Source organism: Heterodontus francisci, chromosome 5 (genome assembly GCF_036365525.1).
Source record: "Heterodontus francisci isolate sHetFra1 chromosome 5, sHetFra1.hap1, whole genome shotgun sequence".
NCBI classification, from domain to species: Eukaryota; Metazoa; Chordata; class Chondrichthyes; order Heterodontiformes; family Heterodontidae; genus Heterodontus; species Heterodontus francisci.
In genome coordinates this window covers 140,560,211-140,581,663 of record NC_090375.1, presented here as the reverse complement: position 1 = coordinate 140,581,663, position 21,453 = coordinate 140,560,211, and the positions used below count along the sequence as shown (strand labels likewise).

Sequence of the window (21,453 nt, the reverse complement as noted above, 5' to 3'; positions counted from 1 at the left end):
CTGTTTTTCAAAGAAGTTGAGAAAAAATATTCAAGTACAAGTTGGGGGGAAGGGGGTCAGGTGAAGGAAAATCTAGAAATCTAAAGAGAAAAGTTGAGGCAATAGAGCAGTGTCGCGACTTGGGTAAAGACAAGCAGAGTGGGTCAGGAAGAGCCAGAGTGTTTAACAGTAATGGTGCATCACTGAATAAGATCCATACAAAGAAGAGTAATAAAAAAGTAAAATTAAAGGCTCTTTATCTGAATGCATGTAGCATGGGTAACAAGATAGATCAACTAGAGGCGCAAATAGAGATAAATAGGTTTGATATAATCACCACTATAGAGATGTGCGGCTGGATTTTTGGCCCCCGGCGGGGCCAGGATTGGAGGTGGACGGGAGCTAAAAATAGCCCTGCTGGCCAGTATGTTAGTTGCCTGGCTCCAGTCCACCTCTGGGCCATTTTGCAGAGGCAGGATCAGGGCCTGACAGGGCTACCCACCCACACTCAGCAGGTATCCGATCAGGCTGATTAAGAGCCTAACTGAGGCCAATTAAAAGAGGCCAGCTGGAATTTTCCAGTGTGCCTCAAGGTTCCTGCAGTGGCAGAGGGCCAATTTAGATGCCTGGAGGTGGGCACCCCGCAGCAGGCTGTGGGGTTAGCACTCCAGGCAGACCTAAAGGCCCTCCTTGCCTGTCTGGGTGCAGGAGCAGCTATAGGCTGCCCTGTAGAAGGGTTCCACCATCCACCCATCCCACCACATTGGTGGTATGGCTGCTGAATCTATCTTTGATTAAAAGATTTAAAATAGTTGGAGAGCAGGCGTCTCCATTTTGAAACTCCCTCTCTCTTACTTACCTTTCATTACAGCCTGCTGTTCCTCTCAAGTTGGAAGCTGGAGTATTTCTAGGGCCCCTAACAATAGTTATACCTTTGGACAGAACATTAAGCAAGAAATAATTGGAGCTTGTAACAAAAGCAATGTCATAATCTTCATATAGACCGGATAAATCAAATTGACAAAGGTAGTCTAGAAGATGAGTTTGTAGAATGCTTTCATGACAGCTTCCTAGAACAATACATTTTGGAACCAACTAAGGACCAACTAGATTGTGTAATGAGGCATGGTTAAGCAATAATCTCATAGTGAAATATCCCCTGGGAAAAATGATTATAGTACAACTGAATATTATATTAAGTTTGAAAGCAACATTTATTTTTTTAATTTATTTTTTTAATTTAGAGATACAGCACTGAAACAGGTCCTTCAGCCCACCGAGTCTGTGCTGACCATCAACTACCCATTTATACTAATCCTACATTAATCCCATACTCCTATCACATTCCCACCTTCCCTCAATTCCCCTACCACCTATCTATACTAGGGGCAATTTATAATGGCCAATTTACCTATCAACCAGCAAGTCTTTAGCTGTGGGAGGAAACCGGAGCACCTGGTGAAAACCCACACAGTCACAGGGAGAACCTGCAAACTCCACACAGGCAGTACCCAGAATCGAACCCAGGTCGTTGGAGCTGTGAGGCTGCGGTGCTAACCACTGCGCCACTGTGCCGCCCGAGTCTAAAACAATAATCTTAATCTTAAACAAATCCAGTTACCTAGTTATGAGGAGAGAGGTGGCTCAGGCTGATTGGATAAATAGACTGAAAAGAATGGTAATAAATAATCAAGGGAAAACATTTAAAGAATTGATTCAAAATGTTCAACAAATATCTGTTCTGTTAAAAACAAAAACACAGCGAAAAAGATCCATTCCTGACTTACTAGGGAAGTTAATGATAGTATTAGATTAAAAGTAGAGACTAAAAACATTGTGAAGAATCGTAGTAAACCTGAGGACTGGGAAAGTTTTAGAAACCAGCAAAGGAGAACCAAAAAGTGGATAAAAAGGGAAAAAAAATAGAATGAGAGAGTAAACTGGCCAGGAATATAAAAATGGATTGTAAGAGTCTTCACAAGTGTATAAAAAGGAGAGTGGCTAAAGTAAACATTGGTCCTTTAGAGGCAGACACAGAAGAAATTATTATGGGGAATGAGGAAATGGCAGAAACCTTGAGCAAATGTTTTGTGCTTGTCCTCACAGTCCAAGGCAAAATATTAGTTATTAGAAATAAAGGGTAACCAAGGGACTAGTAAGAGTGTGGAACTTTACGTAATTAATTTCAGCAGAGATTAAGTATTAAAAAAATTTAAGGGATTAAAATCTGACAGATCCCCTGGACCTGATGGCTACAGTTTAGGGTTCTAAAAGAGGTAACTGCAGAGATTATGGATGCACTGATTATGATTTCCCCAAATCCCCTAAATACTAGAATGGTCCGAGTGGATTGAAAGTTAACAAGTGGAACAGCACTTTTCAGAAAAGAAGAAAGAAAAAAGGGAACTACAAGCCAGTTAGTCTGACAATAGTTATCTATTATTAAGGAAGTCTTAACATTGCACTAACAAAATTATAGTATGATCAGACAGAGCCAACTTGGTTGTATGAAAGGAAAATCATATTTGACAAATTTATTAAAGTTTTTTGAGAATGTAACTAGGAGGGTAGATAAAGGGGAGCCGGTAAATATAGTATACTTGGATTTTCAAAAGGCATTTAATAAGGTGCCACACAAAAGGTTAATGCGCAAGATGAGAACTCAGAGTTGGGGGTAATTTATTTGCATGGATAGAGGATTGGTTAGCAGACTGGAAGCAGAAGTAGGGACAAATGGGGCATTTTTAAGTTGGCAGGCTGTAACTAGTGGAGTGCCACAAGGATCTGTGCAGGGGCCTCAGCTATTTACAATCTATATTAATGACTTTGATGAAGAGACCGAGAGTAATGTATCCAAGTTTGCTGATGATACAAAGCTAGGTGGGAATATAAGCTGTGAGGAAAATACAAAGAGGCTGCAAAGAGATATAGACAGGTTAAGTGAGTGGCCAACAAGGTTGCAAATGGAGTATAATGTGGTGAAGTGTGGGGTTATTCACTATGGTAATAAGAATAGGAAAGTAGAATATTTTATAGACATGTGAAACTTGTAAATTTTGATGTCTAAAGAGACTTTGGTGTACTTGTATGAGGAAAACTGAAAGTTATCATGCAGGTACAGCAAGCAATTAGGAAGGCAAATGGCATGTTGGCTTTTATTACAGGGTGACTGGAGTACAAGAATAAGGAAATCTTTCTACAATTGTATATGGCTTTGGTAACACCACACATTGAGTATCATGCGCAGTTTTGGTCTCCATATCTAAGGAAGGCAATACTTGCCTTGGAGGTGGTACAGCGAAGATTTACCAGATTGATTCCTGGGATGACATGTTTGTCCTATAGTGAAAGCCTGAGAAAATTGGGCCTATACTCACTGGAGATTGGAAGAATAAAAGCTGATCTCACTGAAACATACAAGAGTCTGAAGGGGCTTAACAGGATAGACACTTAGAGGTTTCCCTGGCTGGGAAATCTAGAACATGGGGACACATTCTTAGGATAAGGGGTTGATTATTTAGGACAGAGATGAAGAGAAATTTCTTCACTCAAAGAGCTGTGAATCTTTGGAATTCTCTACCCAGAAGATTATGGATCCTTTATCATGGATTATATTCAAAACTGGGATAGACAGATTTTTGTCCTCCCAGGGAGATCATGATCGTATTGAACGGTAGAACAAGCTTGAGGGGCTAAATGGTCTACTACTGCTCCTATTTCTTATGTTATTATGTAAATATTGAAGGTTACAGAAGGAAATTTGGTAGCTACATTAGATCAATGTTATTGTGAAAGATATCATGTTACATGTTTTGTTACAATCTTTATTTTCAACATTTCACTTTTGTGTAGTTGGCTGATTAAAGAATAAATCGGCATAAAAGTTTTAGGGAAAATATTTTGGGCTAACTGGCCTTGTTTATCTGAACTTCGTCATTGCCAGCTTTCAGTCCTGCTTCCTACTTGCTGATCAGTGCCACTCAGTTGTGATCTTTCATTGTCTCATGCACATAAAATTTGAGTCAATCATCTGGAAGACATTTGCAAATGAGAAGTGACGTGAGTATAAAACAGATGGTTTGATGAACAAACAGGAAGTGTGCACATATATTATGTTCTTTATTAGTTGGATATATTCTTATTTGACACCTAATGATGCATTTAAGATGTAGAGAGTGAGAAGTTTCCATGAGGAACATTTCTTGTGAAATGTGCATCTGATAGGAATGTCTAATTTAGAAAAATTACTTTGTCTAGAAGGTTCTGCAGGAGACTACTGATAGAAGTAAGCTAGTGGATGGCCCAGTTTTTCTGAGTCCATTGCACTTGACTTCCCCCACCTTACTATGTGGTGACAACTATTTCATAGCTTACCAATAAAGCACTATAATTTACAATCTCCTCAAAAATAATGGAAACTGAAGCAGTCTTACAGTAGAATCTGTAGGTAAAAACATTTGGAGATGTGGATGCTGAAAAACTGTTACTTCATCTAATAAAAGATCATTGAAGAATTGACTTTGACAATTAGCTTCTAAGTAAGTTGCCACTGACAATTATTAAATTGAGATTTCCATTGTAGATTGAAGCTGCATAGGAGCACTCTCAAAGTAAGCTATGCAATCTAACTGTGCATTGGAAATAAAAACATATTTTAATCTCTTTGTTGACAGCATAGCTTCTGCGACTTAAATCCCAAGGTAGTATTCATGGACATTGACAAGTTCAATAGTGACTTTACTCCCACATTATACTCAATTACACTTCCTGTATCAATTCAGCCATTCTCCCTGGCTTTGTGCATTTCTTATTAATAATCTCAATGACAGTCAGTTAAGCAAAGGAGGTTTCAGAAAAGTAGGCTTTGCCTGGAAGGAATAAATATATCAAGCTGGTCCTTTGGGTTATTGTCAGACTTTGGTAAAGATAATGAGCTCCAGAGTAGAATTTTGGGTGAATAAGTATATGTATAGGGAGGTACATATGTTTCTGGTAAGGTGATGGCGACATATAGAATCAGCCCATCCTGCCTGTGCTGGCTCTCTGGAAGAGCTACCAATTAGGACTACTGGCCTGCTCTCTCCCCATTGCCCTGTGAATCTTTGCTTTTTAAGTGGAGATCAAATTCTGTTTTGAAAGTTAATATTGAATCTTGTTACGACCGAGGCGGGAGCAATGCACCGTCAATTCAGTCCCATCACTCCACAGTTCGCAGCATAATGTTAAAGTTTTCCCACCCAACCGGAAAAGAGCCAAATTAAACACTCTGGTAACCCCCGAAATAAAATAGACCAAACCAGGTATCTTTAAACAATGATAAATTAACTATTTATTAAACACTAAATCGTAAACACTATTAAGATAAACCTATGTCTAAAGACCTGCTAACTTATTGCATTCACACGCATACATTCAAAACTAACAGTTAACAGGTTTTAAAAGTGGTGTTTTTAAGAATTAGCTGTTTCTTAAGAATAAATTAGTAAGTCTTTGTGGATAACATTCCCGATGGGTGAGGTATTCTAATGTGAAAATAATCAAATGCTACTCAAAGTCTCGACACGAATTTGATGAAATAGTCCATTTTTGATAGGCATTCAAAACATTTTGGCTGCAGAAGGCATCAAACAGTTCTTTCAACGATGAGCAGAGCAATAGGTCAACTTGAATTTTAAAACCGACAGTCTCTCAGTTGAAAATTTACTTCAATAATACAAACAGTCTCTTCAAAGGGTTATTTCCTCCTTCGGCAATTAACTAGGCCTGGAGCTCCTTGTAGAATTTTTGCTGAGAAGAATAACTCTTCTCTTCAGGAGCACGTTTTGCTGGAGAGTCTCTCAAAACTGGCTTCAGCTGGTTTTTACACATTCAATTTGAAACATTTTACCATGTCACCTCTGCACTCTCCTGCTGTCGCCTACAGCGAGTACGCTGTGCTTCAAAATCCAAAAGCTTCTCTCTCTCTTTCTTAAAAGTACACTGTTTCTAACAGAGTCTTAAAGCCCCACTGTTTCAAACAGAGGAGAAAATAAATACAATTCCGTGACAATCTGCTTCTGCCATGCTTTCAGGCAGTGGATTACAGATCGTAGCAACCCACTAAGTAAAAAGAAAATGCTCCTTGTCTCCACCTTGGCTGTTTTGCCAATTATTTAAAATCCATGTTCTTTGGTGATCGACTCTCCTGCCAGTGGAAACAGTTTCTCCCTATCGACTCTATCAAAATCCCTCATAATTTTAAACACCTGTTATGGTCAAGTGAGGAGGGGTCGAAGGGCTTCCCTCTTTTCCCTCTCCTTGTTTGACAAAAACAGGTTTAATTCTTTTCTAAAGTGGATGTACTGGCCAATTCAGTAGGCGTTTGAATCCGCAATCATAACATGATTGAATTATACATTGAGTTTGAGGGAGAGATTTTAGTATTTTAAACTTAAATAAGGGCAATTATGAGGGCACGAAAACAGAGCGAGCAAAAGTGAATTGGCAAAGTAGGTTAAGGGATAGGTCAATAGAGATGCAGTGGCAGACATGTAGGGGATATTTCAGAATACAGAGAATAGATATATCCCAATGCGAAAGAAAAATTCCAAGAGGAGGACCCACCATCTGTGGTTAACTAAAAAAAGTTAAAGATAGTATCAAACTTAAAGAAAAATCATATAATTGTGCAAGGATGGGTGGCAGGTTAGAAGATTGAACAGAATATAAAAAGCAGCAAGGAATAACTAAAAGATTAATAAGGAGGGAAAAATTAGAGTATGAGAGAAAGCTGGCTAGAAATATAAAAACAGATAGTAAGAGTTTTTATAGATATTTTAAAAAGAAAAGAGTTAACAAAGTGGGCATTGGTCCTATAGAAAATTAGTCTGTGAAATTAATAATGGAAAATAAGGAGATGGCAGATGAATTAAACAGGTATTTTGCATTGATCTTCACCATAGAGGATACAAGTAGCATCTCAGAAATAGCTCTAAGTCAGGAAATGGAAGGGAGGGAGGAACTCAAGAAAATTACAATTGCCAGGAAAGTGGTACTGAGCAAATTGTTGCAGCTGCAGGCTGACAGGTCCCTGGGTCCTGATCGACTTCATCTAGGATCTTAAAAGAAGTGGCCAGTGAGATAGTTGATGCATTGGTTTTAGTTTTCCAAAATTCCCTAGATTTGGGAAATGTTGCATTAGATTGGAAAATAGTGAATGTAACTCCTTTATTCAAAAAGGGAGGGAGACAGAAAGCAGGAAACTACAGGCCAGTTAGCTTAACATCTGCAATCGGGAAAATGTTAGAAGCTACTATTAAAGACATTACTGCAGGGAACTTTGAAAAATTCAAGGTAATCAGGCAGAGTCAACATGGTTTTGCGAAAGGGAAATCATGTTTAACCAATTTATTGGAGTTCTTTGAAGAAATAACATGTGCTGTGGATAAAGGGGAACTGGAGGATGTACTGCACTTAGATTTCCAGAAGGCATTTGATAAAGGTGCCACATCAAAGGTTATTGCAGAAAATTAAAGTTCATGGTGCAGGGGGTAACATATTGGCATGGATAGAAGATTGGCTAGCTAAAAGAAAACAGAGAGTAGGCATAAATGGGTAATTTTCTGGTTGGCTAAATGTAATGAGTAGTGTGCCACAGGGATCACTCCTAGGGCCTCAACTTTTTACAATTTATAAAAATGACTTGGATGAAGGGACTGAAGGTATGGTTGTTAAATGTGCTGATGACACAAAGATAGGTAGGAAAGTAAGTTGTGAAGAGGACATACAAAAGGGATATCGATAGGTTAAGTGAGTAGGCAAAGATCTGGCAAATGGGGTATAATGTGGGAAAATGTGAAATTGTCCATTTTGGCAGGATGAATAAAAAAAAAACATATTATCTAAATGGTGTGAGATTGCAGAGCTCTGAGATGCAAAGGGATTTGAGTGTCCGGGTGCATGAATCGCAAAAGATTACTATGTATGTACACTGCGGAATTAGGAAAGCTGATAGAATGTTATTGTTTATTACAAGGGGAATTGAACGCAAAAGTAGTGAAGTTATGCTTCACTTATACTGAGCATTGGTGAGACCACATCTGGAGTATTGTGTACAGTAATGGTCTCCTTATTTAAGGAAGGATGTAAATGCATAGAAGCAGTTCAGAGAAGGTTTACTAGACTAATAACTGGAATGGGCAGGTTGTCTTATGAGGAAAGATTGGACAGGCTAGGCTTGAATCCTCTAGAGTTTAGAAGAGTATCAGACAATTTGATTGAAACTTATAAGATCCTGAGGGATCTTGACAGGGTGGATGTGGAAAGGATGGTTCCTCTTGTGGGAGAATCTGGAACTCAGGGGTCACTGTTTAAAGATAAGGGGTTGCCCATTTAAGACAGAGAGGAGGAGAACATTTTTCTCTGAGGTTCGTGAGTCTTTGCAACTCTTTTCTTCAAAAGGTGGTGGAAGCAAAGTCTTTGAATCTTTTTTAAGACAGAGGGAAATCGATTCTCAATAAGCAAGGAGGTGAAAGGTTATTAGGGTAGGCGGGAATGTGGAATAGAAGTTACTATCAGGTCAGCCATGTTCTTGTTGAATGGCGCAGCAAGCTTGAGGGGCCGAGTGGCCTACTCCTGCTCCTATTTCGTATGTTCATATTATTTACTTGCTATGATCATAACAAGAACCAATTGGACAGGTTTTCTTGAGTTTAACAAAGAAAGAGGTTAACTTTATTGTACTTAATAAAAATAATAAACAACATACCAACTTTCACTCTCTCTCTCACACACACACGCACACACACTAGAGGTTTATACACACAGAAATACTTCGCAGCATGGGGAAAAGTAGAGTGGCTGAGTTAGAGACCATTGAGAAAAGGGATATACTGTTTGTGGCACTTGGTGATTTGGCTGGCTTCCAGCTGAATTCGGTGGTCCTGAGCCTTTTAGTTTGAAGAGGTAGATGACTTGTTTGATGGGTCTCTTGGAGACAGTGATGCAATAATTTCCTGCAACGGGATTTCTGATTGTAGCCGGAGTATGCTGAGGTGGTTAATCAACAAGCAGAATTTGAAAGATTTCAAACTGGAATGGAGAGTGAGAGAGGGATCCTCACATAGTGTCTGCACTTGTCAGATTCCAGTTGCTTCTCCTCTCTCTGCTGCAGAAAGACACAAGCTTAAAAAAACAGATGGGGAGGGTTTTGTTACATGACGGTCATTCAATGATTCAAACCATAGCAGTTAGTATTTCTGTCTTGCTGAAAAGAAAAAGAACAAGCAATTCCCTTAAGCATCTTGGGTCTTTGTTCTTGCCGGTATATAAGCAAACATTTTATCTCCCTCCTCACAGTCCTTGCATGTAGGAAACTGTTGCAAACTAGGTAGCCATCTTAAGCTGCTAGCAAAATCATCTTTTTTAACTGTTCCTTTTAAATTTCTTCAAAAAAATACAGATCTTCAGTCAATGGATTAAAGAAAATTATCATTCAACAAAGCACATTGGCGTAACCCACCTCTGTTAAACCTCTCCTAACCTCCTCTGCTCTAAGGAGAATAATCCCAGCTTCTCTAGTCCCCAGATAATTGAAACCCTCATCTCTGATTCATTCTGGTAAATGTCTCTTTTTCTAATTTTTCCTCCATGGGATATGGGCGTTGCTTGCAAGGCCAGCATTTGTTGCCCATCCCTAATTACCCTTGAGCTGAGTGGTTTGCTAAGCCATTTCAGAGGGCAGTCAAAAGTCAACCACATTGCTGTGGGTTTGGAATCACATGTCGGCCAGACCCGGTAAGGACAGCAGATTTCCTTCTATCAAGGACATTATTGAACCAGATTTCTCTTTACGACAATTGATGATAATTTCATAATACCATTACTGGGACGAGCTTTCAATTACAGATTAAATTGAATTTAAATTCCACCAGCTGCCGTTATAGGATTTGAACCTGCACCATCTCCAAGGCTTTGATATCTAGTCTAAAATGTGGTGCCATTGGTGTGAATGTAGGTGGATGGGACTCATGTTTCAAAAAGAGACAGACTTGTAGAACATGTGTTTTTAAATTGCATCAAATTTTCATATTTTTCTGGATGTTATGAATTTACAGTTATAATTTTAAGGAGATTCTTTGTCTGCAAATGCTTTGAATTTTAAAGATTCTTATTTTAAAGTACAGATACTGGATATAATTTGGGGAATTGAGGGTTTTCCTCACTCAAGTATTAGATTACAAGTATTATAATGATAAAGTATTTATTTTTACCAAATAAAAGAGAAAGTCCTTAAGCATATAGAAAATAAGTAACATTACCATAGATTGAAAAGTTGACCTTGTCTAAATCGTCTCTTCTTGTCGAGCCAAACTAAACTCTATCAAAATTAAGTACTACAGCTGACGAATGTGGTAGAGCAGAACAAATAACCCTTTTAGCGAGTAGCTTTTTTATTGCACAAAAGCATTCCCTTTGGAGACAAATTTACTGTTAGTTGACCAAGATTTCAAATTTACTTCTGAAATCTAGTATTACAGTGATTATCGAGGGAGTTTCCTGGATTCCTTGAGCAATTAATGCAAATCGAAAATTCTATTATAGACTCCATTCTCTTATGATTTATAGTAAAAATGACACCTAATGTTGGCAACTGAGGCACTGACCATGAAGAACGGGTATATTTTATACTCTGATGATGTGCTCCTTTCAGTGTTTTAATAATAAAGATTTATTATTCGTTCCACTTGGAAATCCGAATTTTATTTCTAGCTCATTATTTTTGTGGTTCAATCAATGATTTGTCAGCAGTAAAAGATCATCTTTCCAATTGAAGGTCAGATTATAGTTCGATGGAAGAGTAGAATTTCTACAGAATAAGTACGAGCATTGGTGTATTGCTTTAATATCACCAAGAATAACTATTAATGTTGTACTCTAGCATGTTGCGGTAGTTTGCTTTATGTATGCATTTTATCATACAAACATACAAATTAGAAGCAGGAGTAGGCCATTCGGCCCTTCGAGCCTGCTCCGTCATTCAATAAGTTCATTGCTGAACTGATTACTCCACATTTCCACCTACCCCGACAACCTTCCACCCCAGTTCCTTGCTAATTAGAGACATTTCTGAATGATATTAATCGTAAAAGACTAGATGATGATAATAATGCACTGTTTCATGACTAAGAAGTATAGAATCATAGAGCTGAATTTTACTGGCCCCTTGACGCCACGGTTCGTGGCGCAGTGTGGGGTCAAAATGCAGTGTGGAGAGGCCTGCTTCGATCCGCGACATCAAGAAGGGCCCGCTGCATATTACCGGCGGCGCGGGGACCTCGGTGCTGCCCCTCACCACCACCACCCACCCCCCGCCACCTACCGACAGGCCCTTCATCTTCATATTCAAATTAACAATAAAGAGATGTAAATTAAATTACCTGCAGGCGGCAGCCATCCCATGCCAATGTTACAGCTGTCGTTCACACTTCGCATGTCTTCGGAACTCCGTACAGAGTTCCGGGTGAGATCCTGGTGGGGAGGGGGGAGGAATAGAATTTTCAGGCCGGGAGCGGTGGAGGAGGGGAGTAACCAATCTTTACTGGCTAATGGAATAGTGGGAAAGGGTTGAGAGTCAAAGGGAACAAATTTTGGGGGGTAAGATTCAGAATACTATTAAAGGTTTATTATGGGGGAAGAGTGTGATTGATGTATAACTTACCTATTGTGGGGGTGGGTCAAGTGACTTATATTTGAAATTACATTTTATAATTGTATCCCGGAGATTGGGACCTTTAAATTTTAAAATGCAACTGAAGGGCTTAAAGCCCTTTATAAATGGGGCCCACACGGTGGTGCCAGACGCCGTTGCTGGGGACGCAGTGGCTGCCCCCTTACGTCATGGGGGGTGGCCACTCCACCCCCTCTATTTAAAAGAGCCCCCACCTATAATATCGCGGGGGCTCAGGGATGGTGCATCCGTGCGGAATGCACGCCGCTTTTAGAGTGCACCACCACAAACTGCGGCGCACTCATAAAATTCAGCCCATAGAATAATACAGCACACAATGTGACCATATATCTCATCATGCCAGTGCCGTTACTTTGAAAGAGCAATCCAATTAATCGCACTCCCCGATCTTTCCCCGTTGTCCTGTAAATCTTTCATTTTCAAGTATTCACCTAATTCTTTTATGAAAATTATTAATGAGTCTGCTTCTATCACTCTTTCATGTAGTACAGTCAAATAATCATAACGCTGCATTTTTTTCCCTCATGCCACCTCTGCTTTTTCTGCTGATCGCCTTAAATCTGTGTTCTCTGATCACTGACCCTTCTGCTACTGGAATCAGTTTCTCTTTACTGTATCAAAACCCTTCATGATTTTGAACACTTTTATCAAATCTACCCTTTAAACTTCTCTGCTCTAAGGAGAACAACCCCCGCTTCTCTAGTCACGTCGTAGGAAGACCCTCATCCTGTTCGAGTCAATCCCTTCTGCACCCTCTGTAAAGCCATGACATCCTTTTTAAAGTGTGGTACTTGGAATTGAGCATAATGCACCAGCTGAGACCAAACCAGTTTCTTTTTGTTAAAGTTTAGGAGAACATCTTTGCTTTTGTACTCTATGCCTTTATTCATAATTTTGCAGTCCCTATATGCTTTTTTTAATGGCCTTCTCAACTTGTCTTGCCATCTTCAAAGATTTGTTCTGGCATTCCCTTTAAAATTGTAACATGTAGTGAATATTTCCTCTTCTCATGCTACTTACCAAAATTCATCACTTCACACCTCTCTGCGTTAAATTTCATCTGCCAATTTTACCTGTCCATCTGTGTCCTCCTGAATTGTTTGCTATATTTCCACGTTTCATGTCACTGCAAACTTTGAAATTCTGCCATGTGTACACAAGTCCAGGTCGTTAATATATATCAAAAAGAGCAGTTGTCTCAACAATGACCCTGGGCAACAACACTTCCCTCCTGTCTGAAAAACAATTGTTCACCACAACCCGCTGCTTTCTGTCCTTCGACCAAATCTGTATCCATACCGACACTAGTAATACCATGGGCTTTAATTTTGCCAACAAGTCTATTATGTGGTACTCCATCAAATGCATTTTACATTCCACATACACAACATCAATCACACATCACACTATTCTCATCAGCGCGTTATGTTATGTCGATAATTTCCCATACTTTTCCAAGTTCCTATTAATTTAGTCATGCATTATTGTCTTTAAAAGTTTGTCCACCACCGTTATTCGGCTCATTGGTCAGTAATTGTCTGGTTTAACGCTCGCCGCATTTTAAAACAGGGGTATAAACATTTACCATCCTCCAGTCCACTGGCACAGCCCCCATATCTAAGGAGCATTGGAAAATTGTGACCAGAGGCTCTGCAATTTCCATCCTTACTTCCTTCAGTAAACCAGAATACATCCCATCTGGACTTGGTAACTTTCCCACTTTGAGCACTGCCAACATTTTAAATACCCCTCTTTATCTATTTTTATCCTGTTCAATATCACTATTACCTCCTCCTTTGTTACTATATTGGCTGCATCCTTTTCTCTCGTGAACACTCATGTGAGCCAATCATTTAGTACCTCAGCCATGCCCTCTGCCTCCACAAGAAGATTTAGTAAAGTGATTTAATTAAGTCTGAAACTAGGGTCTTAAATACAAACAAAGTGTACTACTTCGCTATGAGAGGTAAATTGGATAAGGTAGATTGGGAAACTACATTAAAATATATGATGGGAGACTAGCAATGGTGAGCATTTAAAGAATAAATGCATAATTTTCAACAGATATACATTCCTTTAAGGCAAAAAGCCAATAGAAAAAGTGATCAAACCATAGGTAACAAGAGGAGTTAAAGGCAGTAATAGATCAAAGGAAGAGGAGTAACAGCCATGTCGTGTGATTTGATTTGATTTAATTTTTGACTTAGAGATACAGCACTGAAACAGGCCCTTCGGCCCACCGAGTCTGTGCCGACCATTAATCACCCATTTATACTAATCCTACACTAATCCCATATTCCTACCACATCCTCACCTGTCCCTATATTCCCCTACCACCTACCTATACTAGGGGCAATTTATAATGGCCAATTTACCAGTGGGTGGTTCCCACTGTTCAACTCTCCACCTGACCACAGCAAGCATTTCGTTATTAGGGTTTAACCCTTTTGGTGTTTTTAAAAAATAAATAGACAGTGACAGGTTTTTTTGTAGGTTTTAAGAAACAGAAAATCAATTGTTTATTGATCAATATGCCTTGTCCCGAAATTGTCACAATCGCATTCACTCACGCAATCACTCACGCATCCACTCATGCATTCGCTCATGCACACACACACAAGAAGAGACAGATAGAGAGGGAAAAAAATAAGGTAACTTTGAGTGTGGGGTAGTTCACGACAAACCTGTTGAATTCTCTTGGAAATCAAGTTCTCAATGGGTGCAGGCCTCAGATGATTGTAGATTTCTAACGTGATTAAAGGTTCAGCTGAAGATGGTGGGACACTTCTGGTTCACTGCTGTCTAATGCAGGATTTTACAGCAGGGCACATGCTTTTTGGCTTGCTGGAACATATGTTGATGCTTTTCCCTCTTTCTCACCCTCTCTCTCTTTCTTTTCTGCTCTCTCTCTTTGGGCTGTCTATTTTTAAGGTAAAGCTGTGTTACTTCTCACTTCTTGGTAGGAGACGTTCTGATCTCTTCCTCATGGTGATCGCACAATGTGCCAGGACCTGACTACTTAACACACTCTCTATTTCAGAAAAAGACATTCAATTCTGGAATGTTTTCATGATGGGTGCAGTTGACACCTCTTAACTTTGAAGATTTGTCCTTTGTCTTTGTCAGACAGTTTGAATACACAAAGGCCAATCCCTTTTCTTCTGTGGCCATTTTGGACCATTGTTTACTTTTTAAATAAAGGTTCATTTTTTTGAAGGACAAAGTCAATTTTTCATGACTCTTCAGAGTTAGTCCATAATTTGTATCATCACACTTCCTGTGTGTGTGACAGAGGCTTATAATGTTGTCAAAAAGAGGAGTAAGCCTGAGCGAGGAGTTTAGAAATCAACAAAGGAGGACCAAGTAATTGATGAGGAAAGAGAATATAATAGTAGACTAGCAAGAGACATAAAAATAGATTGTAAATGTTTCTATAGGTATGTAAATAGCAAGAGATTAGGGAAAGTAAACGTGGACCCATTGGAGGTAAAGACAGTTGAAATTATAATTGTATTAGGAAAAGGCAGAGCTATTAACCAGCTATTAACTGCAGAAGACACAAAAATATTCTGGAAATAATGGGGAACCAAGGGTCTTGCAAGAATGAGAAACTTAAAGAAATCAGTATATGTGAAGAAATAATACTGGAAGGATTAATGAGACTAAGTGGCTACAAATCCCCTGGACCTGATGACCTGCATCCGAGGATTTTAAAAGAGGTAGCTACAGTTATAGTGGATGCATTGGTTTTGATCTTCCGGACTTCCTTAGTTTCTAGAACAGTTTCCAAGGATTGGAATGTAGCAAACCCATAACCACGCTATTTAAGAAAAGAGGAAGAGAGAAAACGGGGAACTATAGGCCAGTCAGCCTAACATCAGTAGTATGCGATATGATAGAATCTATTATTAGAGATGTGGTAACTGGGCACTTAGAATTCATGATATGAGATTAAGCAGAGTCTTCACGGATTTATGAAAGGGAAATCGTGCTTGACAAATCTATTAGAACATTTTGAGGATGGAACTAGTGGGATGGATAAGGGGTAACCAGTGGATGTAGTGTATTTGGACTTTCAAAAACCATTTGATAAGGGGTCCCACAAGAGATTATTACAAAAAGTTAGGACTCGTCAGTTTGGGGGTAATATATTAGCATGGATTAAGCATTGGTTAATGAACAGAAAACAGAGAGTAGGAATAAACGTGACGTTTTCAGGTTGGCAGGCTGTAACTAATGGGGGTACTGCAAGAATCAGAACTTGGGCCTCAACTATTTCTTCTTTGGCCTCCTTGTCTCGAGAGACAATGGGTAAGCGCCAGGAGGTGGTCAGTGGTTTGTGAAGCAGCACCTGGAGTGGCTATAAAGGCCGATTCTAGAGTGACAGACTCTTCCACAGGTGCTGCAGATAAAATTGGTTGTCTGGGCTGTTACACAGTTGGCTCTCCCCTTGCACTTCTGCCTTTCTTCTTGCCAACTGCTAAGTCTCTTTGACTCGCCACGCTTTAGCCCAGCCTTTATGGCTGTCCACCAACCCTGGCGATCACTGGCAACTGACTCCAATGACTTGTGATCATGTCACAGGACTTTATGTCGTGTTTGCAGACATCTTTAAAGCGGAGACATGGATGGCCGGTGGGTCTGATACCAGTGACGAGCTCGTTGTACAATGCGCCCTTGGGGATCCTGCCATCTTCCATGTGGCTCACATGGCCAAGCCATCTCAAGCGCCGCTGGCTCAGTAGGGTGTATATGCTGGGGATGTTGGCCACCTTGAGGACTTCTGCGTTGAAGATACGGTCCTGCCACCTGATGTCAAGGATTCTCCGGAGGCAGCGAAGGTGGAATGAATTGAGACGTCGCTCTTGGATGACATACGTTGTCCAGACCTCGCTGCCATCGAGCAAGGTACTGAGGACACAGGCTTGATACACTCAGACTTTTGTGTTCCGTGTCAGTGCGCCATTTTCCCACACTCTCTTGGCCAGTCTGGACATAGCAGCGGATGCCTTTCCCATGCGCTTGTTGATTTCTGCATCGAGAGATGGATTACTGGTGATAGTTGAGCCTAGGTAGGTGAACTCTTGAACTGCTTCCAGAACGTGGTCGCCGATATTGCTGGATGGAGCATTTCTGACATTCTGTCCCATGATGTTCGTTTTCTTGAGGCTGATGGTTAGGCCAAATTTGTTGCAGGCAGCCGCAATCCTGTCGATGAGTCTCTGCAGATACTCTTCTGTGTGTCTTCATGTTAATGCAGCATCGTCAGCAAAGAGGAATTCCCTGATGAGGACCTTCTGTACTTTGGTCTTTGCTCTTAGGCGGGCAAGGTTGAACAACCTGTCATCTGATTTTGTGAGGAGGAAAATTCCTTCTTCTGAAGACTTGAACGCATGTCAGAGCAGCAGGGTGAAGAAGATACCAAACAGTGTAGGTGCGAGAACACAGCCCTGTTTCACACCACTCAGGATAGGAAAGGGGTCGGATGAGGAGCTGCTATGCTGAATTGTGCCTTTCATATTGTCATGGAATGAGATGATACTTAGTAGCTTTGATGGACATCCGATCTTTGCTAGTAGTCTGAAGAGACCATGTCTGCTGACGAAGTCAAAGGCTTTGGTGAGATCAATGAAAGCAACGTAGAGCGGCATCTGTTGTTCGCGGCATTTCTCCTGTAGCTGGTGAAGGGAGAACAGCATGTCAATGGTGGATCTCTCTGCTCGAAAGCCACACTGTGCCTCAAGGTAGACATGCTCAGCCAGCTTCTGGAGCCTATTTAAGACGACTCGAGCGAATACTTTCCCCACTATGCTGAGCAGGGAGATTCCACGGTAGTTGTTGCAGTCACCGCGGTCACCCTTGTTCTTATAGAGGGTGATGATATTGGCATCGTGCATGTCCTGTGGTCCTGCACCCTCGTCCCAGCACAGGCAAAGCAGTTCGTGGAGTGCTGAAAGTATCGCAGGCTTGGCACTCTTGATTATTTCAGGGGTAATGCCGTCCTTCCCAGGGGCTTTTCCACTTGCTAGAGAATCGATGGCGTGACTGAATTCCGAATTTGTTGGCTGTTCGTCAAGCTCATCCATAACGGGCAGAGACTGGGCTGCATTGAGGGCTGACTCAGTGACAAAATTTTTCCTGGAGTACAATTCTAGGTAGGGCTCAACCCAGCAGTCCATTTGCTTGCGTTGGTCAGTGATTGTGTCCCCTGAATTAGACTTGAGGGGGGTGATCTTCCTGATAGTTGACCCAAAAGCTCTCTTCGTGCCATCGTACATTCCTCTGATGTTTCTGGTGTCGGAGGCCAGCCGAATGTGACTGCATAGGTGTTGCCAGTAGTCATTTGCACAGCGCCTGGCTGTTCTTTGTGCAGCGCTTCTGGCTACTTTTAGTGCTACGGATGTTAACTCGCTGGGGGCTTTCTTATAGTTGAACAGTGCAATGTGCTTAGCGGCTATGACAGGTTCCAGCTCTTCAAAGTGAGATTGAAACCAGTCTGCATTCTGCTTCACACATTTGCCATCGGTGGTTATTGCTGAGTCATAGATGGCACTTCTGATGTGGGCCCACTTGGTCTCTGCGTCCTCTGTAGGAGTGTTTTGAAGGGCTTTTTCATGTGAATTTAGAAACTTATGTAACAGCCTTGGATAAGAAATTTTGTTAGTGTTGATGATGCGTGGGCGGCCCTTCTGCTTGGTGTGATGCAGCTTCTTTGGTTTGAGTCTAACCTTGCTGCACGCCAGGGAGTGGTCGTTGTCGCAGTCCACTCTGTGGAAGCTGCGTGTGATTTGAACGTTGTTTAAAGAGGCTCACCTTGTGACGATGAGGTCCAGCTGGTGCCAACGGCGTGATCTTGGGTGCTTCCAAGAAACCTGGTGACAGGGTTTAGTATGAAAGAATGAGTTGATGATGCAGAGGTTGTGATAGGGACAACTATTCAACTATTTACAATCTATATTAACAGATGAGAGGACTGAGTGTAATGTATCCAGGTTTTTTGGTGATACAAAGTTAGGTGGGAAAGTAAGCTGTGTGTTGGATGTCAAGTGGCTGCAAAGAGCTATAGACTGGTGAGACAGGTTGGGTGAGTGGGCAAGAACATGGCAGATGAAATGCAGTGTGGTGAAACGTGAAGTTATCCAGGTTAGTAAGTAAAATAAAAATGCAGAATATTTTTTGAATAGTAAGAGACTGGGTAATATTTTCATTCAGAGGAACCTGTGTCTCCTTGTAAATAAATGCTCATAAAGCAAGCAGTTAGGAAGGCAAGTGCTATGTTATTTTTTGTTACAAAGGGATTGGAGTATAAGAGTACTACAGTGATACAGGGCATTGGTGAGGCCATACCTGAAGTACTTTGTGCAGTTTTGGTCTCTTTACCTAAGGAAGTACATACTTGCCCTAAAGGAAGTGCAGTGAAGGTTCACTAGACGAGTTCCTTGGATGAGGGGATTGTCCTATGTGGAGAGATTGAGTAGACTCGGCCTACATTTCCTGGAGTTTAGAATAATGAGAGGTGATCTAGTTGAAACATATAAAATTCTTCTTAAGTGGTTTGACAGGTTAGATGCTGAGAAAATGTTTCTCCCGCATAAGGGGTCACAGTCTCAGAATAAGGGGCGGCCGCTTAGGACTGAGATAAGGAGAAATTTTTTCACTCAAAAGGTTGTGAATCTTTGGAACTCTATACCCCAGAGAGTCATGGATGCTGAGTTGTTGAGTATATTTAAGTCAGAGCTTGATAGATTTTTGGGTGCTAAAGGAAATAAGGGATATAGAGAGTGTGGAAAGTAGAGTTGAGGTGGAAGATCAGACCTGATCTTGTAGAATGGTGGAGCAGGCTCGAAGGCTACTCCAGGTCCCATTTCTTATGTTAAGATCTTTTGTCGCTAATTGGCCTCACCCTTCCTTTGACTACCCTTTTATTATTTATATGTTTATAAAAGACTGGGGATGTTATTTTTATGTTAGCTCTTTGTACTATTACAATCCTACTCCATAGTTGGATACTTGAAGGCTCCCATTATCACAACACTATAGTTCTTGCATCTTTATGTAATTTACCCATAAATTTATTCCTCTCGCTAGTTCCTACTGTTTGCTCGCCTTTGCTAGAAACCCAGCAGTGTAGCAGCTACTCAATTGTTAATTAATTCCAACTAAATAGATTCTGTATTTGACCCCTCATTTACGTCAACTTTTTCCAGTACTGTAATAGTTTATTTGACCAATAGTGCCACTTCTACTCCCACACACCCTCCTCCCCAGCAGTTTTCTTCCCCCATCTTTCCTGAATACTTTGTAGCTAGGAATGTTAAGTTCCTTTCCTCTCCTTCCTTGACCTAGATCTCAGATATTACCACTATATCATAGACCCATGTGATGACTTGTGCCGGCACTCGCCAACCTTATTTACCACGCTATATGAATTTTAGCACATGCACCGAAAATGCATCTTCGACTGCCACCCATTTACCCCTGTATTTCTGAACTATTCTTTACACTAGTGCTATTTCCTCTCTTAGTCCTCTGTACAGCTTGCTTCTCTTTTCTAATATTTTAGCCTGGTGCCCATCCCCTGTCAAATTAGGTTATAAACACTTCTACCCTCCCACACAAAAAACTTAACCTAATGAGGAATAACCTAATATGGGCTGTAAAATTTCCCATCCCATCTGCAATGAAGTATGTTCTAACTTGGCTGCGCTGAAAAATGGTGACTGACTTGCAAGAATACATATCCTTCCATCTTCAGCTCTGCTTTTTTACCCCATCTGATCTTTCAAGGCCTTTAGCAGTTCTTGTCTATTCAACTGACTAGTACCTTTTCTTCAGCAATGATATGTTAATTTTTGGGATTCTTTTTCACTTGTTAAATCATTTTACTATTTACATGTGTAAAGTTCACTGGGGCAAGCTCAAAAATGATTTATTGCATGAATTAGATGGGCTCAATTTGCATTAGTGGTGAGATAAGTTAAAAGGTTTAGTTAACTTTTGAATTCACATTTTTATATTGTCTGCTTCTCTGTTTAACTGTTAGCTTTCTGGTAATTTCCTTTGGGAAGGTGATTTATCATGATGGAACGAGAGGGCAAACTGGCCATGTAGTGAAGTATGAGCACATAAAATAGTTTGATGTAATCCACCCTCAACTGCTATTTTACCCAGACAAGAATATAGCTTGAGATAAAGATGAACTGCTTGTTTGTTATATCTATTTGTCGTGTTGTAGTAGAGCAGTTTCAATGCACATTTATTCACGCTGATTTTTAAAATAGACAACATCAAGACCAAACCATGGCTCTAGCTACTCAGCCCAGAATGCCAAGGTTTCTGCCATGTAAGCAGTTAGCCATTAGCACCAAATTGGAAAATAGTTTTGGGAGGCAGACACTAGATGAACCCTTTGAAAATCATAGGGTAAACATACTGCCTGCAGGAAAATCACATTCCGAGTGCATAAATTGGAAGCATATTTTGAAGGTCACTATCAAGATTTGTTTTTAAAGTACCCATTGTTCAATATGACCTTTTGAATTTACTCTCCTGATTTTCCCTCCCATCTACCATTCTCAATAGACTTGAGCTCATTCAAGACTCTGTTACTCATACCATGTTCACAATGTGCCAATTAACTTATGTTGGCTCCCAGTCCAACAACACCTCCATTTGAAAGTTTGGGGGGAAAATTAATTCACATAACGCCACTTTAAAGTGTTGCTATGCAAATAAATTCTTCCCCC

General features: G+C 40.5%; 1 protein-coding gene across 1 annotated transcript in view; it reads left to right on the top strand.

Annotated features, from left to right (window-relative positions):
* Positions 1–21,453, top strand: part of csmd3b (CUB and Sushi multiple domains 3b) — a 2,327,439-nt gene that overhangs the window by 1,002,939 nt on the left and 1,303,047 nt on the right. The window lies entirely within an intron of this gene.